The sequence below is a fragment of the Aotus nancymaae genome, unplaced genomic scaffold (assembly GCF_030222135.1).
Source record: "Aotus nancymaae isolate 86718 unplaced genomic scaffold, 86718_ANA_hifiasm-v0.15.2.pri h1tg000010l, whole genome shotgun sequence".
Lineage (NCBI taxonomy): Eukaryota > Metazoa > Chordata > Mammalia > Primates > Aotidae > Aotus > Aotus nancymaae.
Window position 1 is genome coordinate 14,479,302 of NW_026988421.1, and position 26,112 is coordinate 14,505,413.

Here is a 26,112-nt window from a genome sequence, read left to right on the forward strand (position 1 = left end):
CTGATCATTTTCCTAGGAGATAAAATCTAAACTCATTAGCATTCCTGCATGGCCTTTAGCAAACTGCCCCTACGTGCTTCTTTTACCACTTCCCAACTTTAAGCACCCTTCAAGCTGAACCACTTACAACAGCAGAGCTCAACCATTTTGGCACCAGGGACCAGTTTTGTGGAAGACAGTTTTTCCACGGGATGGGGTGGGAGGATGGCTTTGGGATGATTCAAGCACATCACATTTATTATGTACTTTATTTCTATTATTATTACATTGTGATATATAACAAAATAATTATAAAACTCACATTAATTCAGAATCAGTGGGAGCCCTGAGCTTGTTTTCTTACAACTAGAGGGTCCCATCTAGGGGTGATGCGGAATAGTGACAGATCATCTGGCATTAGATTCTCATAGGAAATATACAATCTAGATCCCTAACATGTGCAGTTCACAATAGGGTTGTGCTCCTATGAGAATCTAATGTGGCATGAATATAATGTTCTCATTTATTGCTACCTGCTTATCTTAGAAATGAAGAAATTGAGACTTTAATGTCTGATCCCATATGACTAGAAAGTGGCAGAGCTAGGAGCCCAATACAAGACTGTACAGAAACTTATGTGACAGGAGGTGGAGCTCAGGAAGTAATGCAAGAGATGGGGAGTGGCTGTAAATAACAGATGAAGCTTCACTTGCTCACCTGCTGCTCACCTCCCACTATGCAGCCCAGTTCCTAACAGGCCAGACCAGTCCCATCCATGGCCTGAGGGTTGGGGACCCCTGATTTAGAACACTGCAAACAAACTAGTTGTGCCTATACCCCCATGCCTTAATTTGTGCCATTTCAGCAACACCTTTCTCTCCCTCTCATACCAGGTAAGCTTGAGTTCATTTATTACCGACTCTGCAAAATCATCCGCAATCCCTAAATTGGAAATTATCACTTACCCTTGGCTCACTCACACATCAGACATATCTCTCCCTCTGATGCTACTGCATGGTAATCAGTTACATGATGGACTGTTCCAAGGAGGATTGCCTTCTTGAGATTAAGGAAATCATGCTTCATAGTCATCTTTAAATCACCCAGTACCAGGTAAGGGGCCTGTCACATGGACATTTTGTACTTTTTGAACAAATGCTGTAATAAATAAATGAGTGGGAGAGAGAGAAAAAAGAAAGAAACATAATTAAATATTAATAAACTAATCTTAATTTGTCAGAACATTTCAAAATATAAAAGTACTAGTCTGTGAGTCCAAATCTATGGGAAAGGAAGTAATCCTAAGAGTTTATTCATTTCATTTTTCATGTTTCTAGTATATCAAAGCACTTTTAAAAAAATTAACTTCAGGTCTGTTTCCCTTTTTCTTAAATTCAAGGATTATGTATTGTTCTCTCTGATATATTAAAATATTAATATATAATAAATATATAATACACATTGTATTATAATATATATTATGTTATACCATAATGATATATTATAATATGATTTAATATAATGTGTAACATATATTATATATTTAATATATTATGTATTTTGTATATAATATATATTAAAAGTTATTATACCCCAATATAATAAATAAATATTCCCACAAGTAATACCAAGTATTCAGTGTTGGAACTGACAAACAGTTACCTTTAATCAGGCCAAATATTGAATTATCTCATCAGCTAGTTCAATTTTATTTATTTATCCTTTTATTTATTTATTTCCAAAATGGCTACTTAAATTGAAAAGCATTTAAATTTTCTGAGGAAAAGAAGACTTGAGGGTACGATATGCTTTGGTTGTGTGTCCCCACTCAAATATCAGGTTGAATTGTGATCCTCAGTATTAGAGGAGGGAGCTGGTGGGAGGTGATTGGATCATGGGGGCAGATTTCCTCCTTGTTCATTCTGATAGTGAGTAAGTTCTCACGAGATCTAGCTGTTTAAACTGTGTAGCACTTCCACCTTTGCCTTCTGTCTCGTTGCATGTGAAAACGTGCTTGTCTCCCCTTCATTCTTCTGATATGATTTTAAGTTTCCTGAGGCCTCCCCAGCCATGCTTCCTGTACAACCTGTGGAACTGTGAGTCAATTAAACCTATTTTCTTCATAAATTACCCAGGTAGCTCTTTATAGCAGTGTGGGAAAAAACTAATGCAGGGTAATTTGAAGACAACTAGGTTTTCTCATTTCACAAGAGAGGGCTGAAATAGAATGACATGTTATTTCAGGTTTATTGAATACATATCCTTAAGTTCTTTATATGATAAATCACAAAATATCTTTAAAAGCACTTATTTTTCTCTGGCAGATTTTATATTTAAATTTTACATGACAGGACATGATATAGAAAAGACAATCCAATTTGTCATCTGAAGAGGGTGGTGTGAGAAAAGAGCTCTTGGAGATAAAGAGAAATAAGGGTCTTGGTCTCCACTTCTGATACTTCCAGTACTCCCATGATCTATGACAATACACCATTTTTTAAAATTTATTTTTAACAGACAGAGTCTCACTATGTTGCCCAGTCTGGATCTGAACTCCTGGGCTGAAGCCATCCTCCCACCTCAGCCTCCTGAGTTGCAGCAACTACAGGCACATGCCACCATGCCTGGCTTAGGACAAACACTCTGAGTTTTGACTCCCTTGTCTACAAAATGAGGAAGTCGAAATTGGTTGTATATGGTCTTTCATGGTTGTAAAACAGTCTAAGCTTTAAATTTTAAGGATCACTTTCATAGATATTCAAGTAAGCTTTTTTGATAATAAAAAATTGGCCAGTTTGACTTCCTACCTTACAATGAGTCTGATGCCATGACCATAAAACTACCCGAAAGTGGGATTATTTCCTGTGACCTATGCTGTTCCAGTGTTCATCACAGTCAGGTGACGACTCTTGGAACGACTCAGAAAGATGTTCCTCTCTTAGAGTAGGATATCCTTAAACAATTTTAGGAATAGGGACTGACTTGAATTGCAACTAAATTGAAGAATCAGTGTGTCTTGATGAGTAAAGTGATGATTTATGTTCAGTAAAATTTGATACCTTGCCATTTCATGAAAACCAGTTATTTTGAAACAACAGAAACAGATCAGCTCTTTCCCACATTGTTAAAGGGATAATGAAAGCAATAACAAGGAGCCAAAGACCTGTAAACATCACCTTAAAGGAGGAGGTCCCACCCTTGGGCTAAGAGGCTCTTAAGAATGGAATTGGATCAGTTGACAGAAAATAAAGAGCTCAATTTAAAAAGAAATCTTCTACTAGGAAGAATGTTCCCAAACTAGAACTTACTGATTATTTCAGTAATATTATCATAGGGCCATCACTGGTTATAAACAGGGCTTTAGGGATTTAAATATACACTCTTCCCTCAGGGAGACTACAATCTAGTAGAAGCTGTATGGCATATATTTCATAAATAAAGAACTCTAAAGCCAGATAGAAGGTAAAATTTATGAGCCAAGTAGAAAGGTAATAAATCCAATGTCATCGGCAATGTTCAAGGAGAAGCTGTATGACTATTTGGGATGACGTAAGAGAGATTTATTCATTGGGTAGAAAGTTAAACTACATGACCTTCAAGATTCTTTCCAACAAATGCTTTGTGGTTTCATTAAGACTATCACTACTGTAAGGATTTTTTAAAAAGGACTGTCTGATTTTTTTCTTTCATTGACATCTCAGTTTAATGTTTGTTTTTTCTTGCAGAAATATAGCTCTATTATATACTATAATTTCCCAACAGTAGCTCTTAGAACAAACACTGTTAATTAATTTGGTTAAAACATGTCTGAGGATTCAATCAGGTAGAAAAAGCCAATAGAGTATATTTAAAATTATTTCTAAAAGGCAGACACACATTATTTTCAATATAATCATGATAGACTTTTTTAAAGGAAATGTTAATTATTGGACTAATATAATAAACGTACATACATCTATAATTTCTATTCACTCTTCATACTATTTTAGCTCTAAGATTAATTGTTCAGAATCTTATTTCACAGTCACTCAACTTTTATTGACTTCAATATTGACGGACTTGGTACAAGTTATAAAGCCTTATGTGGCATGATAGATAATTAAAATACTTTGTCTCATAACTTATATTAATGGGTGCATGTCAGAGAATGCCTATTCGCCTCTGAGAAGAATGTAAACCCACATTAATTAATTGATTGTGGAAAAGCCTATCAGGGCCATTAACCACTTTGTCTTTGCCGTATCTAGCAAATTGCTGGCAGCCACAGGCCGAAGTTGAAAGCCTGGGCACTCTAGGCTTGGCCTAATCTACTCTTATGCAGACATCTGTTAATATTCAGCTAGCCTACTGGGTAATTTTTTCAAGATGGAATGCCACTGGATTAGATTAATATAAAAGAGAAAAAATGCATCAGTAGAAACTATCTTTTCCTTGAATTACCTACTAGCAACTTTGACGAGCACTTTGAAGAGTCCCAAATTTCTCCAAATGTATTCACCAATGTTTAACTTATTTACATAAATTAATTTTTTTACTTTCAAAGTAAAAGTAATAGCAATTTTATTTCTAAATTATTGTAGTAAGGGAGCCTCTCACTATTATTCCAAAATACTCATACATCATTTCAGTTGAACAGTAATGGGTATGATCTAACAGTTTTTAGAACACTGAGTTATAAATATAAATACAGACAAGTAGCAAGATCTAATTTATTGTTTAGAGGTCAAGATACTTTGTCAGGATTCCCAAGAGTGATAAGGCTCTAGTGACTTAGTTATCCAAACTGACAAGAAGCTGCTACTAAATAAGCCAGAAAGCAAATGTAACAATGTATAAGAAAAAAATTCACTTCTGAAGAGACACAAGATACTCTGATGCCTGGCAATTATGGTCTTTCCTAAGGCCAGATTAGTAATGTTCCTGTTGCTTGGTGACTGTCTTATCTGATCAAGGACAGCTAGTTGAATGATATTTATGGTCACTGTTACCAGTCTAGGAAAAGACAATGCATCTCTCTCCACAGTAACAATATCCTTGAGGCCCTTGGTCTGGGTACATTTTTTCTCTAGACAGTGTGGGAGACACTCTGACAAATTCTTGCCCTTTGGACTCTCTATTTATAAAAATCATATAGATTATTCTCTTTAATACAGTCTTTCAACACAGGATGACAGAGCATCATATAGAGGCTTAGGTCAAGGCAGAGGTCATTCATTCAAATGCCTACAGGAGCCATCCAGTCACATAAATGAGTGGAGCAGATTAGATGTAGTCTAGTCAAGTGCCAGTAAACAACCAAAATTGTTTTATGATCTGTATGCTCTCATTTATGAGTGGCAGCTAAGCTATCAATATGCAAAGACATACAGAGTGATATAATGGACTTTGGAGACTCAGAAGGGGGAGGGTGGGAAGGGAGTATGGGATAGAAGTACTATATATTGGGTACAACATACATGACTCAGGTGGCAGATGCACTAAAATATCAGAATGCAACACTATATAATTCACTCAACTCAAAACCACTTGTACGCCAAAAGCTATTGAAATTTTAAGAAATACTTACGTTTCCTGAAGAATGATACAAGCATGTAACATAGCAAAAACATATATGACAAGAGATATTTGAAATTTTAATGTGAAAACAATATTGAAAAAATAGAAGTATTTCATTGCTGAAGTTTTCTTTCACAATTTCTTACTTCTTTTCATTGTAATCTATCATTAACATCACTGTCAGGTCATGAAACCTAAACCACAGATTCTTCAGCTTGGAACAACAATTTGATTGACTTAGTTTCATATGCAAAAACAGAGTAGACCAACATTGATGCTATTTAACATGTATAGACTCTCTTTGTACAATCATTATTATCTAGAGATACATGTTCAACTCTGGCATTCCAACATCAATGTATTTAGTTTTTAGTTATTCACTGCTTTTCAGTTTAAAAACTTCAATTTATATCCTTTTGTTCATAGTGTCAATAATAAACTAGAAAGGTAAACTTAAACAATGTTAGTGTATTGTCATAAGGCTGAAAATCAGAGTAAACTTTTGGAATTTTGTTTTCATCACAATGTTTTTGGTAATGTAGTTCAGGCTATGACTCTCATTTCAGAAAAATGACTATAGTATAGGCTAGTGGGCCAACTTATTTCTTGCCAAATTAGTTTCTCTAAAGGTGTATTAGTTCTTTCTCACACTGCTAATAAAGACATACCCAAGATTAGGTAATTTACAAAGAAAAGAGATTTAATTGACTCACAATTCCAGATGGCTGAGGAAGCCTCAGGAAACTTACGATCACAGTAAAAGGCACCTCTTCACAGGCCAGTAGGAGAGAGAATGAGTGTCAGCGAAATACCAGACACTTGTAAAACCATCAGATCTCCTGAGAACTCACCCAATATCATGAGAACAGTATGGAGGAAACCACCCTCAGGATCAATCGCCTCTTACTGAGTCCCTCCCATGACACCTGGGGATTATGAAGATTACAATTCAAGATGAGATTTGGGTGGGGACACAGACAAACCATATCAAAAGGCATTATCTGTTTGTGAATGCCTTTGCAGGGAAATATTCAAAGTCTATAGGTTCTCATTTCAGCCAAAAAAATAAAAGACTTTGATTCACTTTTCATCATTAGGGATTGCTTGGGGATTTTCTCTTGAATGATATAAAAGTGTCCAGAAATATCTCACTGCATTCAACCACAGAAGGTCATGTACTACAACAGGCAACCATAGATGTAATTCATAAAAAGAACCCCTGGAGTATCTGGATTTCAGCATGGGATTTTATTCTGTTCACACTGTCAATTACTACACATTCATAGTATATTATCTTTTAAATCCTTTGGCACAAGGCACTTCCTGGAAAATGACATAATTAGGAGACCTGAATTCTATGTCTCTTGGAAAATGTAGCCTTCTTGAATTTAGGCTTTCACATTAACACTGTCCATTGCAGGAGTTGAGTCACAGTGCTTGGTTTTGACCAATTTGTTTGCATTTTGCAAAATGTTTCTAGTAACAAAGATAAGTCATTTGCTGAGTTCCAGTTAGGGCCTCTCACCTTCTGACACATAAAAATTCTGTCACTGATTATGTATTGCTAACTAGGTGATATTATTTATATCTGTGCTTTTGTCATCTGCAGTAGAAATGCTGCAACCAGTTTAATTGTTTTCATATAACTTGTCTGTAAGTGTTTAGACGTAACTTCAATATTCTGGTTAACAGTATCTCCAGTAAGAATGAAATTTACAAATGCTTATCTCAATGCAAGACACACAATTTCCGCTGTATTCTATAATACTCTTTTATAAACTTGCTGTGTATAAATGCTTTTGATATCTGGGGATTTTTTTCACTTAATATATAACCTAATTTACATTAGCATCAGATATTTTATTCATAGTTAAAAACAATTCCTTGCTGAAATTCCATCCTTTTTTCAGTCTAAGTTCTTCATCCCTCATTTTCTCCATATCCTAGACATATTATTATGGTTTAGTTCATAGTGGCCTCTTAAATTGTGGTTCTTTCATTACAGTCACCTTTTATTTGCATATTACACATGGAGGAATAATCTTTACTTCATCCAAGAAAGGTGCTGTTTTCCACTGTGCCTGAATCAAGCTTCTTTTTTCCACATCCAGTACAGATATGAGTATACAGAAACAATTCTCTATTCTAGGAGAGACAAGTGCATGGGGTAAGTGAAATCAGCCTCAGCATTACAGACAGGAGGGAGTGATGGTGCTTGTGGCTAATGAGAGCAAATGAAGCATCTAAGGGAATAGCTGCTGCTGCTGCTCCACATAAAAGAGATGGTGATAGTATCCATGCAGGAATGTAGTGTCAGTATTGTCAGAATTGATTTTTTTTTTTTAAGAAAAGAGAAGCTAAAAATTGTTCAGTTAAAAAAAAAAAACAAACAGGCTGGACACAGTGGCTCATGCCTGTAGGAGGCCGAGGTGGGCAGATTACCTGAAGTTAGAAGTTTGAGACCAGCTTGGCCAACAAGGTGAAACCCCATCTCTACTAAAAATACAAAATTAACCAGGCATGGTGGTGAACGCCTGTAATCTCAACTACTTGGGAGGCTGAGGCAGGAAAATCACTTAAACCTGGGAGGCAGAGTTTGCAGTGAGCCAAGATCCTGCCATTGCACTGCAGCCTGGGCAAAAAGAGCAAAATTCCATCAAAATATAAAAACAAAATGAAACAAATAAACAAAAAACACTACAGATCAATAGGACAGATAGAACAGGTTGGCAAGTTAGATTAGCCTTATTAAGTAATCAGTATGCACTTTCTGTATTAAAATGTTCCATAATTTCATAGAATTTTACTTTTCTAAAATTATGTCAATCACTTTGAATGGAATGCTATATAGTCCCCAACACTTCAAATATTTGCAAAAATTTGTATAGATGGCATAATATGGATTTATTTTTGTTATCCCAACAGGTTCTCCCTACTGGTAGAGATGTCAGTGGCATAACCCTGCATCCACCATGATAGAGATGATGTTATGTAGATGTCACCTCACCACAGATTTGGGATTATGGATGGGCACATGATCCAAGCCAGGCCAGTCAGAATCCTACTAAGGTTTTTGTTTAAACTCTTGAGGGATACTCTCTTCTCTTAAGGCTCACTACCTGAAAGTACAATGAAGTCTAGAATTGTTTATAGTCATTTTTGCCAACACACGGGAATAATCTACCTTGTTTTTTTTTCCCTGAGACAGAGTCTTGCTCTGTCACCCAGGCTGGAGTGCAGTGGCATGATCTCGGCTCACTGCAACCTCCGCCTCCCGGATTCAAGCAATTCTCCTGCCTCAGCCTCCCAAGTAGCTAGGACTACAGGTGTGTGCCACTATGCCCAGCTAATTTTTGTATTTTCAGTAGAGACTAGGTTTCACTGTATTGGTCAGGCTGGTCTTGAACTCCTGACCTCGTGATCCACCTGTCTCAGCCTTCCAAAGTGCTGGGATTACAGGTGTGAGCCACCACACACAACCAATAATTTACCTTAAAATTGTGCCAACATGGAGGAAGAGAGCAAAGCCAAAAACCAGAGAAAAAGGTCATAATAACATTCAAACTGCGGAATGCAGCCATTTCTAAAGCCAGAATTTTTCTTGATCTTCCTCATTACATAAACCAATATGTTTTCTTTTTTGGTTTAGGCTACCTATCCATGAGTTACATAAATGCCATCTAGATGATCAGATCCACTATCATGGTATCACAGCACTTGTGTTAAAGTAACCTTTATTATACTTAATAAAGGCCCCATATCACAAGAGTACTATTCCTAATTTATGAATTAAACTATCATAGGTATATTTATATAGGAAAAATCATAGTGTGTATAAAGTTCAGTACTATCCAAGATTTCAGGCATCCACTGGGAGTCTTAGAATATATCCTTGCAGATAAGGGAGGGGGCTACTATATTCAGAAGCACAGAGGGTTCTACTCTACAGATTGGGTGACCAACTCTTCCAGTTCTATTATTGACATTCTCAGTGGGTAGTCTCAGGCAACTCACTGAACTGCTCATTTTTTTCACACATAAAATGGAGAAAATATTATGTATCAAACCAACTTCACATTTTTTGAAGTATCACATGAAATAGTGAATATGTAGGGTACATAAGCGATTAAAATTTCTTAACAAATTTAACACATGATTAATAAAGCTTTTAGTAGTTTTTACAATGATCAATGTGTGGAAGAAATTAGCCTACTTAACAAAATAGATCAAATTTGTTTTAGGAGAGTAATCACTGTATTGGAATTTAGAATCTTAAAAATAAACTAGCTTAAAGGATTTCTGGGAAAAAAATCAACTACAACCAGGATAATTTTTATACTATATATTTTCTTAATTGATAGCCTCATATTGAACTAATTTTAAACAATTCGTGAAAATGAAAAATGATGACATCTAAATGTTCATGGTGTAAAGACAAAGAAACTTAGTCAATCTAAGCTAAAAAATATGAAAATTTACACTTTTAGTATGTTCTGCTCTGGAGAAACAGGGGTATTTCTGATTTCTGAACATCTTTTAAAATGATTTTTTCCTTTTCATTAACCTCAAGGATAAATAAGTACCAAATGAATAAAACAGTGATTTGTCATCAATATGTAAGACTAATCTTAAATAATAGTATTCTAAAATTTTTAAGTCTTTCATACAACAATGAACAGGTCTGTTTTTTGCAAAATCAATGCACTCTTTAACGTGTTGCTTAGCTACTGCTGCCAAGTATTTTTTCTATTTTATTCTTCTTGAAAAGGAATATTGTATCATATAATCTTTGGGCTTCTCTTTCCTTTCCTTAACTTCCATTCTGTCTATATAAATCTAAGAATGTACACACATATATATTTATTTTAAATAAAGAATTATATATGAAAGTGTTTAAATTGATTCAAATGTTTACATTATGTTTCAAATTCTCACAAATGAAAAGTTTGGGTTTATAGCCCATACTATTTAGTTATTCTGTCCACTTTTGCATTTATGTCCATATATAAAATGTATAAGTAAAACACGAAATACCAAAGGCTAAAGGTGATTCCATCATTTACAAAATACAGAACTGTAATAACTTCTCCCAATTATCTTCTTCTGACTCTTCAAAATCAAGTGTAGACCTAAAATGGATCAGTCTTTCCTCAACTCTATTACTGTAAAAGAATATGACTTTCCATCACTTGTTTAAAAAAATAATAATGTGTTCTGGTGACCTCTCAGTTGTAAGCTCCTAAGTGGTAAAAAACAAGGTTGTGCACAAGGCTAACTCCCCTATTACACTGTGAGTTCTTCAAGGGCACGGCCTTGTTTTGCTCATCCTGTCACCTCCAGCACCTAGAACAGTGCATGAGAATGAGGAGGAGGAGCTCAATAAGAGTGTAAAGGAATTAATGAATGATGAAAGGCCAATGGTTAAGATTCTATTTGCAGAAATGGCCAGAAATCCCCTAAGAATGGAAATAAAGATACCACCTCATTAGCTAGAACTGCAGTGTAACCCCTAAGGAAAAAATAGGAGGAATCATTGTTACTAATTACTTTAAATACAGAAAATAATTAAGAAAAATCACCCTAAAGTTTTCATCTATCTATTGAGATCTCAAATGTTGGGTATGTATGACTGACTACGGGATAGGATGAAAGAAATACCATAAGATTAGAAACTAAAAAAAATTTTGCATGCCAAGGACCATTTCAACCAATTTTGGAATTTTTGTTCCTTTTGAATTCCTGTGTTATATATATGGATATTCAATATTTTAGAATGAGGTAAGGTTAGAATTGTTTTCTCTCCAATGAAGGGCTACATAGAAGCATAGGCTTATCTCTCATCAATTTTTCAGACCCAAAGGTGGGATTATATTGAAAAGAAAACTGGGCCAGAAAGGGCAGATAAACTCATTTTCAGTACTCCTGATCTTCATCCTGTACTCAGATAGATCCCTTGGTTTAAAATTAGCACTTTGGGACACACTGATGAGTTTGATGTTGATCAGTATATGCCGCAGGATTTCCTTGATGACTTTCCTTTGTGCAAAAGGAATGGCAGTCCCTGAGCAGTTTACAGAACACACTCATGTATTTTAACAAGAATTTCCATCAACATTATTTCACTAAAAGTAGCACCACTGACTATTACAGCAATAATAGCAGACATCACTTAGAGCATGTACCTTCTAAAATGGAACCAAGAGCTGTGTTGCCTATGCTAAACACCTGTATATCTCTTTCAGCATTTCATTATTTTCCATTTCTTAGATGACATAGAGCAAAATCTGATGTGAAATTATCAATAAAATATTCCTGACTGAACTCACCCCAAGTAATATTGACAGCATGTGAGACCACACAATAACTAACACACCACAATAACAAAGAGAATTCTCACACTAATTTTGTCCATATAATACTGGCAGAAAGCTGTGGCCCACAGTTGGCAGAATGAAGAAAATGTATGCATCAGAATACAAGGAGATGAGCTAAATCTGGCTCTGGATGCGTGGTATCTAAAGTTTTATCTATAAATAAGTGTACAATGTGTACATCTTCTTAGGAACTGCTACTTTAAATGTACCCACCATTAGGGTGAAGACTCAGCAATATTATAATGTTCCTGACTGGATGTGAATATTCATATAATCTTGACTGTAAGATTATCTTACTCAGGGTGTCTAGACAAGGAATAGGCTTCAGGGTAGGAGAACACTGCAGTCATTCTCACAAATGGTCATGCCTGAGCTAGGAATACTGCAGTTCTTGAGAGTCAGTCAACAATGAACACTTTACGTGGTCTATTGCAGTGATCAATGCCATAGCTGATATTGTTAGAAATGGTGTAGAGAACAACAGCAACCTAGGCAGGGGATAGCTTAGAAAAGTGTCTTGGAAAGAAGTGATTCATACTATTAAGAATCCAGATCCAATAAACTGTTAATAATCCAAGTTCAATAAGCAAGTTGTCAACAATTTTTCTAAAAATAATCTGAGAAACTAGGAGTTTATACATAGAAGCCAGTCTAATTCCATTTGGATTCAGACATTATGCAGTTTACTTGAAAGCTAAAAAGTATATGTCTTGTTATAAGAAGAAAAAACTGAAAACCAACCAAAATAATGAACAAGTGACAGCCTCACACTAGTGGGACAACCCCAGCGGGCTACACAAACTCCCTTCAAAAAGGTTTCAAACCTAAAACTGCAGGAACATTTTGAGAGGACACCAGTGACCCATCAAATAAGAACCTAAGCACCCATATTTACTGCTTACAAGCTACTCAGTTTTTACTATATTTTTGCTCAATAAATGTGAATTACTGCTGAATTATTTTATAGTTCACTAGAAAATTTTTGTTCCATGATTTTAAATTCACCATCACAGAGATGACTTCTGGAATATCAAGCAGGTACTGAGTTGTGAATTTGTGGTAGAACATTAAAAACACAAACCACACTTTCTTCTGCTTCACATTAAGAAATCAGTGCTGAGAAAGCAAATGCTTATCCCTAAAGGACGATGTCACCTACAAAATGCAACCCCAAAGGAGGCCCTGGAGTCTATCTCAGAGTCAAGAAATTATAGATTTGTGTCTATAATTACATCTATACAATTTATATTGATTACAAGCTTCTTTCTGGACTATGAGAAGGATATGTGTGTTTTTGGACTTAAGGACAGAGTGAAGCTATGTGAGAGGTTTAATGTGAGTGGTTTAGCCTGGGTGGGAAGAAAAGGGTGACTGGATAGATAGGACTTGACCTTTCTCACAGGAATGTCAAGGAGATTCTCAGTCTTATTCACGTGGAATCAGATGCCAGTACCTTACTGGAGAGGAGGGATCCAGAAGAGAATGTCCAAGTTCAGGGATGTATCCTTCCATAGCCTGGATTTCAGGACAGGACCCAGTGTCCTCTCTCCCTCCAACTAGGAAGGAGACAAGGGAGAGACAAGAGAACAAAGCTCTAGAGATTTACAGGGAAAAACATTAAAAAACAGCAAACAGAGATACAGCAGTATAATCCATACCTTCCTACAAGAGTGCAATCCAAAAGTGTGAAAAGTAAAATAATTATCTTTGGTTCTGAGCAATCAGCAAAAAATAGATCTTTATGGCACAATCATACTTGCTTGCAATTGACAGATCTCCAGATAAAATAGTGTCTGATGCTGTGTTCTAGAGAAAGAATCCGTTTTTCTCAGTTGATATTCGGCAGTCAGTGAGCTAATGGTTTATCTGAATTGCCCTCACAATTGCCTCCAGAAGATGGTCAAGCTCAAAGGATGATGCGGACAACAAAGATTATCATGTGGAAGAAGACTGGCATTGACACCAGCTTTCTCGTCACTCCACTGCACATGCATTCCATGTTAAGCATCAGAATCCGTTCAGTAAAGACAAGTGGGATGATGCCTCATTCCTACTTCAGCTCCAAACAAACTCAGCAAATTCACAAGACATTCTGAAGGCTGCTCTGCCTGTACCTACCTTTCATTCATTTTTAACAAGTTGGTCTTTGAAAAGAAGCCTGGATTGGGACAAGGCCCGTTTTCTGCAACAAATATAGAGGAATTCCACTTTGAAATACACAGTACCATGTGCAGATGGGCAACAGCTCTGAAGTAGCCAAATCAAAAATGTCTTTCTGAAGCAACTCAGTAATACCAGAACCAATAAGAGTATTTTTCAGCCTTAGCTGACTTCTGGAATTACTTGGGGAGCTTCAGTGCTTTGGCAACAGTTTTTGTTTGCTTGTCTTGTTTCATTTCAGTGTTTGTTAAAAATGTGCATGAAGACGTTTGAAGATGGAATAAAATATATAAGGATACAGATCATTAGAATGCTAACATTCACCTAACTAGAAATAGACGGGAACTTCCTCAGTTTGATAAAGAGCATTACAAAACAAGCTACAGTTAGCATCACACTCAATGGTGAAACATTAAATCCTTTCCCTGTAAGATTGGAAACAGGGAAAGGATGTTTGCTCTCACCACTTGTATTCAACAGTGAACTAGAAGTTCTTGCTAGTTCACCAAGGCAAGAAGAAGAAACAAATGTCATCTAAATTGGAAAAGAAGTTATAAATTAGTCACTAATTACAGATAATGTGAGTATGTAAAAAAAATTCTTTGGAATTTTTAAAAAAATCTAGTAGAATTAGATTTCTACTAGAATTTAGCAAGATCACAAGGTACAAAAGCAATATTGAAAATTAAATCTATCTGTATACACTGGCAATGACCAATTATAAAATTAAATTTAAAGTGATACTAAGTATAAAGCCATCAAAATCACAAAATATTTTAGAAAATATCTTACAAAAAAGATGTGTAAGATTTCTACAAAGAAAAATATAAAATGTTACTAAAATTATAAAACACCTAAATAAATGCAGATACGTATTATGTTCATAGATTGGAATGTCCAGTATGGAATATTGATTTTCTCCAGTTTAATCTGTATACTCAGTGAAATCCCTTTTAAAATACTATTAGGGCTTTTGTGAGGAAACACGTATGCTGATTCTAAATTTTATATGAAAATACAAAGGATTCAGAATAGCCAAAACAGTTTTGAAAAATAGAAGATAGAGTTGGTAGAACTGCACTGCCTGATTTCAGGGCTTAGTGCTTAAGGCTACAGTAATCAAAACACCATGGTATTGACACAAAGACAGACATATAGATCACTGGAACAGAAGAAAGAGGCAGGAAATATATATGACTAATTGATTTGTCTTACTATTCAAAAGTTTATTTTTAAAAAGTTTAATATAAAAATGTACATGACCCAATTTTTACATCAAAATAAAAGGGGCCCCTTGGAGAGGGGGCATGGATTTCCCTGCTGAACAGGCATTGTTTATATTCGTCACAAGACTTCTAACATGAGGATGACATTTCCTCATATTACTACCTTTCCAATTTTGCTCTGTCGCCCGCTAGTCACCACCTCCACACATTCATCTATCACAAGATTCATAAAGTGACCAAATCCCTGCAATATTCCTTTGACATGTCTGCCACCACTTAATTTCAATAACTTCTTATCCACAAGTTTTTCAACTTGGGAGACTGAGCTTTGCTGACTGATTTTTGGCCAAAGCAATCTAATGGAGAACAGGAAAGTCTTTTTTCCAAAAAAAAATTGCTCAGAAAAACTGGATATTCACATGAAAAAAAATAATGAATCCCTTTCTCACTACATACACAAAAATTAATTTGAGATGGATTTGTCCTTCCAAATCTCATATTGAAATGTGATTCCCAATGTTGGAGGTGGGGCCTGGTAGGAGGTGCTGGGGTCATGGGGGCAGATCCCTCATGAATGGCTTGGTGCCATCCCCATGGTACTGAGTAAGCTCTGACTCTGAGTTCATGAGATCTCATTATTTGAAGAGCCTGGCACTCCCCTCCTCTCTGTCACTTCTTCTTTCACCATGTGACATACCAGCTCTGCATTCACTGTCCACCATGATTGTAAGCTTCCAAAGACCCTCACCAGAAGTAGATGCTGGTACCATGCTTCCCATACATCCCACAGAAACATGAACCAAAATAAACCACTTTTCTTTATAAATTACCCAGCTTCAGGTATTTCTTCAGAGCAACACAAAAATAGACTAACTGAGACCTAGATGTAAAACTCAGAACCTGAAAGCTTTTAGAAAACATAAGAGAACATCTTAACAACTTCGGAGTAGACAGAGTTTTTGGAGAGAGCACAAAAAGTACTAACCATTTAAAAAAATGAATAAAATGGCTTTCATTAAAATTAAAAGTTTCCATTCATCAAAAGATGTTATTTAGAAACTAAATAGACAAGCAATATAGACTGCGAAAATATTCATAGCTCCTATAAATTGCATAGGTATATTCAGAATATAAAAAGAAGTCCTATAAATTAGCATTAAAAATAAGCCTGATTTTTTTAATGGGCAAAATTCTTAAACCCTTTATAAAGGAAACTATATTATTAGCCAGTAAGTACAGGAAAAGATAGACAAAACCATTTGTTATCAAAAAAATGCAAATCAAGAACACAATAAGACCAACCTTTAAACACGAACTCAGGGTTGAATTTATGCCATACCTGCACAGGCACATGTGCTAGTTTGGTTATATTTTTAACTGCATGACCTTGGTTGTCTATGTGTAGGCAGCAGTTGGTTAGTTTGAATTTTTTACAGACTCCTCCTTCAGCTGCTACAAAATAATTTAAAGCCAACTGGTTCTGATAAATGGCATTCTCATTTGAGTTTCTTGTCTGGCCAAAATGGACAGAGCTTTGCCCATTTTATTAGAGTATTTCCAAGGCAGCCTGCAACTGGATTATCTGATTTAGCATATAGATACGAGTCCGGTGTCCCCATGAGCCATTCTCTTTTCCTGTGGCCATCCCATAGTACTCAATAGTTCTTTCCAGTGGCCACTTATTATTTTCCTGTTTACCTGGCTTTAGACTTCTTTTTTCCCAGGCTGAGTAGACTGGATGTTTTAACAGCCCACCTGTCTTGACAGACAATAGGAAAAAGGAAGGCTTAAGGATGCCTATGACACAGCTACTTGTCTATCTTTCAGGCAGCTGTATGTATGCTCTATATCTGCATATCCAGTACATCCCAGGCAAGGCTGTCCAGTCTCTCTGGGACCCAAGATGATTCCAAGCATCCTGTAATTTTGGAAATTTTAGGAGGGGGTTCTTTTCTGTATCGTTAGAGCTCCACCAAGTTACAGTGCCCACTGTTCCATTATATAGTCGCTGCCCTAAGCAGCTAAGCTTTCCAACTGGAACAGTGAAGTCCGTTCCTTCTCTGGCCAAACAATATTGTCCAATAATTGAAATCTTTAAAACCCAGAAACTGTTGGTTTGAAATCCTTTGAACTGAGGTCAGGTCAGGGACAGGGTCAAGGGCTAATAATTCACAGGCTTCCTGTGGCCACCTATTACCCATGATAATTTCCCCACATACATAACAAGAAGTGACATTAAGGGAATGGGCTACATTTTCAGCAAGTTGGAGGAACAAGTTCTTTGTCTTTTTCGGAAATTCTGGCACTGGCTTATTTAATATATCATAAAATTGCTGGTACACTGGCCGGGCTGAGCATTTTTGGATTTTTCCTTGAATCTGGATACTGATTCTGGAGTCAAGCCCTTTCCCATCAATTCCTAGCATTACACTCTCCCCTTTTTCCCATTTAGAGTCTTGGGGGTTTGTGATTATTAATTCTACTGGGTTACAATGTCCTGAGACACAAGGGACATTACTCTCTGGAATGGTGTCTCTCACTTTTACAAGATGGACAGGATTATTTGCATTATTTTTCCAAGTAGCCCAGATGATGCATGACCCAAAAATGCACTTACTGTACCAGTAGGTTTTCTGGCAGATATACTTATGCTCTTTCACATAACTTTGGTTCCATCCGAGGGAACCACAGTCCCCCCCACTGGAATGATAGGCATTAATGGCTGCACAGGCATCAAACCTTAGTGTAACCTGTTTTGGGCTTCCATTCTCTGTTTTAGCTATTAGCTTGGTAGGGCTATCCCATCACCCTGTTAGGAGTCTAATTTTAAAAGTCATATGTGTAGGGGGTTCTGATGAATCGTAGCAGACATTGGGCTGTCCATACTCAGAACTACACACCTTATACTGAGTACCATTATATAAACAGGTTTCCTACTGTGTCCCTGTACATTCACAATAGCTGTAGAACAAAAGAATGGCAGTAACTTTACGTCCTACCTTAGTAACCTGGCATACACACTGAGAGTATTCTTCAAAATTAGTTAATGTCCCTACTGCACAAGTCCAAATATTAAGAAAAACAAGTCCCACGATGAATTTCCTTATGCTAAAGCTGTGCGTGGACCAGCCAGCTTCCGGGATGTGGCTGGAGCAGGGCTTGTTTTTCTTCTTAAGGTGATTCTGCAGTTGTTGTCTGGGTCTGGTTTAGCTTCCCAAGTTTCAGCTGCTGCCGGTTTCACATGACTGTAGTGGATCCAGGCTGGGATTCTCTCTACCTTTACAGCTGTGGGAGTGGTCATGATCATGGTCTGGGTTGTTTTCACCTTGGCTTCAGAGGGGCTACATTTCAGTCCTTTATCCACACACAATCACCTGGTGAGAAACGGTGAACTGGGGAGAATACGCTTATAGGACATCTTTCATTTACCCAGGTTGAAATATCCTGAGTGATTTTTTTCCTAGAGCTTGTAACTGTTGTCCTAACTCAATCTTTCCCACACTCAAGTAGTTCCTGGGAGTGCCCGCAGCATGGGAGCAGGCCTATGATATAAGACTTTATAGGGGGAATATCCTGTTCTCTTAGAGAGAGTGCATCTAATTTTGAATAACACCAAGGGAAGTGCCTGCACCCACTTTGATCCTGTTCCTGACACACTTTCCCTAAGCTATTTCTGATGGTCCGGTTCATTCTTTCCACTTTTCCGGAACTCTGAGGTCAATAGGTAATATGCAGTTTCTGAGTAATACCCAAGGTCATTGCTGTCTTCTAGACCAAATTAGCCACAAATGCTGGTCTGTCGTCTGATCCCATGTGTAGTGGAAGTCCAAACCTAGGGATGAGATCTTGAAGCAGCACATGGGTTATTTTATGGGCCTCCTGGCACTGGGGGCAAAGAGGCAGAGATTAAGGTGTTGCACAGACCCCAATGGTGATGAGGGGATTTTCACTTTTGCAGGCTCAGGTATTTGATAGGCCTAGTATTTGTTAACTAATGATGTCCTTTGGTATTCATTAGAGTCACTACTATGTGGGTTGCTTTGATATTTAAATTTTTCCCAGAGTTGATGGCTAGAACTTCAATTGCCATTTTTTTCCCTCTTTCTGACACATACAGCATGAGAGGCTTTATTGAATGGGGTAGCCCCAAAGCTAGGGCTGACAAAAGTTTCGCTTTCAGTTCCTGCCCCATTCAAAGGGTTTCTTGTCTCCTCCCCAACTTTGTCACTTTGTGTAAGGGTTTGGCCAGTACTGCGAAGTTTGGAATCCACAATTTACAAAAACCCATGGCTCCCAGGAACTCTCTCGCCTGCCTCTTAGTTTCAGGCTCTGGCAGGTTGCACATGACTTGTTTTCTCTTTCTGCTGCTAGGCTGCACTCCCCCTGCCAGATGGTGTACTCCAGATATTGCACTTACTGTTGGCAAATTCAGGTTTTCTTTTTAGACACTTAATACCCACAGTCCTCCAGGTGCTGAAGTAAGGCATTTGTTTTTTTTAGCACACCTGACTGCCATGGGGTGTCTCCATAAAAGGTCACCAGCATATAGGGGCAGCATGCAGTCTAAGTTCTTAGCAAGAAACTTCTGGGGGAGGGGGGTCATGGGCTACTGCCTCCCCAAGGATGGTGAGAGAGTTTTTGAGCCACTGGGAAACCAGCATGTACTGGGTGGTCACACCTGTTTCTGGATTTTCCCATTGAAACACAAATAGTTTCTGACCCGCTGAGGCCAGTCCAATGCTAAAGAAGCATTCTTTAAGTCCAATCAAGTGAACCAACTATCCTCCACTGGCAATAATCCCAACTGAGTGCACGAATCAGGTCCAAGTGGGTGCAAAGTCACTGTGGTCTGATTAACCAAATGCAAGCCCTGCACTGCCCTGGGTGGAAATACCAGTCTTCAGTCCCTGGTTAGGGAAGGTCTCTACTCTCCCTCCCAAGGGACGGTGAGAGCTTTGGTGATGCAGGGAGTCCTCATTATTGAATGTGATAGTTGTAGCCCTTAATGTGCATAACAAGTTTTGCTAGAGAAGGGGGGGTAGGGGCAGTTCAGCAAGTACAAGAAAGTCTGTTTTTCTAACACCTCAGTAGCTCCAACAATATTGGTTGTTTCCTTTGATAGGGGGGTTATAGGGCTGTCGTCTGGACCATGGGCTCTTTTGGGGCATATGAGCCTGGCCCCCCACCCTTTAGTCCAGTGGACCTTCCATTAGACTGAACAGAGCTCCTCCACTTTCATCTGAATCCTTGTGCTTAGGATTGCCCTGTTCTCCAGTTAACTGGGGGCATTTTTCTTTCCAATGTCCCACTTCTCTACAGTAAGCACACTGATCACATTGCAGGTGCAGGCAAGCAGACTGGGTGGCTTCCCAGGAATCCCCCTTTCTCTGCCCTCTTGGGGGCATGCCTTTAATAGCGGCAGCTATCAAGTCAGCATTTTGTTGAGCCTGATGCTCGTTTTCTCTATGACTTTCGCTACAGCTCACTGCTTCTCAGTTCACAAACACCTGGATAGCTATTTTCAGTAACTGTGAAGTGTTCATGCCCGCAAATCCTGCCTGTTTCTGCAATTTTTGTCTAATGTCTTCCACACACTGAATGACTAATGTAATATTTATCATGTGTTGGTTTTCAGGGCTTTCAGGATCAAAAGGAGTATACATGCAAAACACTTCACACAGCCTTTCGTCCATGTTAAAAAGATACATAAGCAGCTGGTGGCAATCAGCCCAAGTGGGGCTATGAGTCTGAATAATAGTTTGCAGTAGGTCAATGAGAGCTTGTGGCTTCTTGGTATAAGATGGGTTGTTATTTTTCCAGTTGATAAGATCAGCCAAGGTGAATGGCAGTTACGTGAAAACATGCCTTTCTACCATATGGCCATTTTCATCCACTCCCAAGTACCTCTGCTCTCTTAAGGGCATCTGCACTCCGGCCTTGGGTCACAGACAGGCTGCCAGAGGGGGAGTTTCTTCCAGGGAGCAGGCAGCAATGGGAGGAGTTTTTCCCACTCTCTTTTGTCTATTCTGGGTGGTTTAGGGGTGTGCAATTCTGGTAGGGGTGCTGAGACTTCCAGCCCAGGGGCGGGGGAGCCTTGAGAAGGAAGGGGCATTATTGGCAAAAACTCTTCTGCTGCCAGATCTTCCAGAACCTTAGGAGTCCTTGTCTCTGCCACTGAATCTGCCCAGACCTTGGGAGTCCACATCTCTCGGAGGGTTGTTTTTTCTAGCAGTCTGTCCCTTGGCCACTAAAACAGTCACTGCCTGTCCTCTTAATCACTTTAGATGGTTTAAAACTGTAACCACGAGTCTATGCACGGAAATTGATCAAGGTGTTCTAGCTTGCCGCATATAACCTCCTGCCTTATTTTGGAGATAAGAGACCTGTTGAGGGTCCCTTCTGAGGGCCAATCTACCCCAAATGCTGGCCAATCTACCTCACATAAAGTCTTTAATTTCTCTGGTGTTATAGCTACTCTATAATTTCCACCAAATCCCTTCTTGAAATTTTTCAGCATGGTCCCTAAAGGAGTGGGCTTGCTGTAAGTGTGACCCATGCCTACATACCAAAAAAACAATTCTCACAGTTAAGAGTGTTACTTCGCCCACAGCACTTCCTGCCCAGCAAGACGTGGTACACACTCTCCGATTCACATTCACTTCAGGCTAGTAGAATCGCCTTTCTTTTGAAAGTATTTCAGACACCACTTGGCATAAGAGAGTTCGTTAATCCTTTCACAACATCTAGATTGTGAAAGCTCCTCCACTTAGCCCTATGTGGCCATCTCTAATTCCAAACAGCCCCACAAATGGCTCAGAGTATGAGGTTCCCTCTAATGGGCCTGGTACTCCCATATGTCACGGCTGATGAGTCCAGTTGGACCCTTCCACACACGCACACAGTCGCTCTCCTCCCTCCAACCAAATCGAAACCATAAGCAAAAGCTTCCAAGGTTAGTTACAAAAGGAAAGAGATAGAGAGAGCCAAGTTCAAGAGTGTCAAATCTGGCACATGTGGGTGATCAGGCCACACTTCCACCTAAAGGAGGTGGGCAAGTTTCCCAGGATCAATTCTACCGTGTTTCTGTTGTCCAGACCTTCCAAGTACCCATTCCTTCTCAGTGTTCAGCCACTGGGTGGGTCCAAACTGTTTGGGCTTTCCTGCTCTGCTCTGGCAAAGCTTCCACCAGGCAAATACCTGCCCAGGAACGCTCTCAGGAACTGCGTTGCCCCAGCAGGCGGGTGATCCCATAGGGACGCTCCAAAGGGCTAGGCAAACTGCCTGAGAGGCTTTTCCAGCCGGCTGCCAACTGAAACTTGCTTCCCGGTCAGGGAACCAAAAATGAAGCAGGATCAGCCATGAGAAACAGACCTCTCGAATGCCGAACTAGGAAGGAAGAGATGTTTTATTATGGTCAGGAGTAAGGAGACAATTATTTGTCTAACAGCCAAGCTCTTTTAACAAAGAGAAGCTCTGTCTTTATATAGGCTTACACTCTAGATATTACACATGAAAGGGTCTTGGGTTTACAGCCTTAGAAATTACATGTGAAAGGGTCTTGGTCAATGGAGGAGTAGGGTGGAGGTTTGATCTTGTTTAAGCAAAAACAATGTTTTCTGGAGAGATTCTCCCACACCATGCCTGCTATCTATAGGAAGGTGATTTAGGAGGTGCCAGTCGCCCAGCCTTTTCTTCTATCGAAATGCAGTGTGGAGGTCAAGGGGGAGGTGATCCTAGATGCCTGGGTCTCCTTCCTCAAGATGGTTGATACTATGAGCATGCTCATCTGCCTGTACCTATGAGGTTGTTTAGGGAAAAGAAAGAAAATAAAATGCTTTTTTGTGGGGGCAGAGGGCAGGGTATTGTTCTGTCACCCAGGATGGAATGCAATGGTGCAATCATGGCTCACTGCATCCTCAACTTCCCAGGTTCAAGCCATCCTCCCACCTCAGTAGCTGGGACTACAGGTGCATGCCACCACACTCAGTTAATTTTTAAATTGTTTTGTAGAGATTGGGTTTTGCCATATTGTCCAGGCTGGTCTTGAACTTCTGGGTTCAAGCGATCCTCCCACTTTGACATCCCAAAGTGCTGAGATTACAGGCCTGAACCATGGTGCTCAGCTTCATTTTTGGATAGATTTCTGATTTATATGACACCTTCATTCCCACTACACCCCTAGTCCTAGAGAGCTACCTCTTCCTTACTCTCACATTCTGTAAACAGAACAGTTAAATTTAAGCCTTCTAAATGAAGTTGAGTTTTAATTAAAGTAATTCACAATAAAAAATTAAACCATTTTTTCATGATAAACAGCAAAAAACAAAATAATGACCCATCCTTGAGAACAAAATCTCCTCAGCCAATGGAACTCAGGTGTAACAGGTGCCAGTCAGCCTTGTAGGCATGTCTCATGCTCCTGGGATGAAAAACAATGTACCCTGGACAAGAAATAAAGATGTTTAATAAACATTCATTTGACAAATGAATATATGAATGTAGTCAGGTTCTGCGCTGTTCATTCCTTCCTTCCTGAAAGCTGTATTCCTAGAATTTTTCAGTATCATGCTCACCTGAAAAATTTTTTTTCTTATCTCTTCAGGCAATCTTCACAGTTCTTTGCTGGCTTTCTCCTCTACTTGACCTTTCGTTTTTGGTTGTTCCTCTGGAGCTTGTTACAGGCCTTCTTCTGAGTTCATTCATTCTTGCCAGGCCATTTCATATTCAAGTCTCTCTTTTTTTTTAATTTTACTTTAGGTGCATACTATATCTGGCATTTCTCCCCATGTTATCCCTCCCTACACTACCCTTCCTCCCCATCCCCCGCTGTCTCTCTCTTACACCCGCCACCTGACTGCCCGCAGTGTGTGATGCTCCTCTTCATGAGTCTACATGTTCTCATTGTTCAACACCCACCTATGAGTGAGAACATGTGGTGTTTGGCTTTCTGTTCTTGTGTCAGTTTGCTGAGAAACATGGTTTCCAGATTCATCCAAGTCCCTACAAAGGACAGGAACTCATCATTTTTTATAGCTGTGTAGTATTCCATGGTGTATATGTACCACATTTTGTCCAGTCTATCATTGATGGGTATTTGGGTTGGTTCCAGGTCTTTGCTACTGTATACAGGGCTGCAATGAACATACGTGTGCATGTGTCTTTATAGTAGAATGATTTATAGTTCTTTGGGTATATACCAAGTAATGGGATTGCTGGGTCAAATGGAATTCCTATTTCCAGATCCTTGAGAAATTGCCACACTGTCTTCCACAATGGTTGAACTAATTTACACTTCCACCAACTGTGTAAGAATGTTCCTATTTTTCCACATCCTCTCCAGCATCTGTTGTCTTCAGATTTTTTAATGATCACCATTCTAACTGGCATGAGATGATATCTCAGTGTGGTTTTGATTTGCATTTCTCTAATGACCAGTGATAATGAGCATTTTTTCATATGTTTCTTGGCCTTATATGTGTCTTCTTTTGAAAAGTGTCTGTTCATATCCTTCACCCACTTTTGAATGGGTTTTTTTTTTTCTTGTATATCTGTTTTAGTTCTTTGTAGAGTCTGGATATTAGCCCTTTGTCAGATGGGTAGATTGGTAAAATTTTTTCCCGTTCTGTTGGTTGCCAAATCGCTCTAATGATGGTTTCTTTTGCTGTACAGAAGCTCTGAATTTTAATTAGATCCCGTTTGTCTATCTTGGCTTTTATTCCCATTGCTTTGGTGTTTTAGTCATGAAGTCCTCACCTATGCCTATGTCCTGAATGGTTTTGCCTATGTTTTCTTCTAGTGTTTTTACAGTGTTAGGTTTTATGTTTAAATCTTTAATTCATCTGGAGTTAATTTTAGTGTAAGGTGACAGGTAGGGGTCCAATTTCTGCTTTCTGCACATTGCTAGCCAGTTTTCCCAACATCATTTATTAAACATGGAGTCCTTTCCCCATTGCTTGTTTTTGTCGTGTTTGTCAAAGATCAGATGGTTGTAGATGTGCGGTGTTTCTTCTGAGGTCTCTGTTCTGTTCCATTGGTCTATGTTTCTGTTTTGGTACCAGTACCATGCTGTTTTGATTACTGTAGCCTTGTAGTATAGTTTGAAGTCCAGCAGTGTGATGCCTCCGGCTTTGTTCTTTTTGCTTAGGATTGCTCTCTTGTGATTCCATATGAAGTTTAAAGTGGTTTTTTTCCAGTTCCGTAAAGAAGGTCATTGTTAGCTTGATGGGGATAGCATTGAATCTATAGATTACTTTGGGCAGTATGGACGTTTTCACGATATTAATTCTTCCTAACCATGAGCATGGAATGTTTTTCCATCTGTTTGTGTCCTCTCTTATTTCGTTGAGCAGTGGTTTGTAGTTCTCCTTGAAGAGGTCCTTTACATCCTTTGTTAGTTGTATTCCTAAGTATTTTATTCTCTTTGTAGCAATTGTGAATGGGAGTTCACTCTTGATTTGGCTCTCTGTTTGTCTGTTATTGGTATACAGGAATGCTTGTGATTTCTGCACATTGATTTTGTATCCTGAGACTTTGCTGAAGTTGCTCATCAGTTTGAGAAGATTTTGGGCTGAGATGATGTGGTCTTCTAGATACACAATCATGTCATCTGCAAATAGAGACAGTTTGACTTCCTCCTTTCCTAATTGAATTCCCTTTCTTTTTCTTGCCCGATTGCTCTGTCTAGAACTTCCAATACTATATTGAATAGGAGTGGTGAGAGAGGGCATCCTTGTCTAGTGCCATATTTCAAAGGGAATATTTCCAGTTTTTGCCTGTTCAGTATGATATTGGCTGTAGGTTTGTCATATATAGCTTTT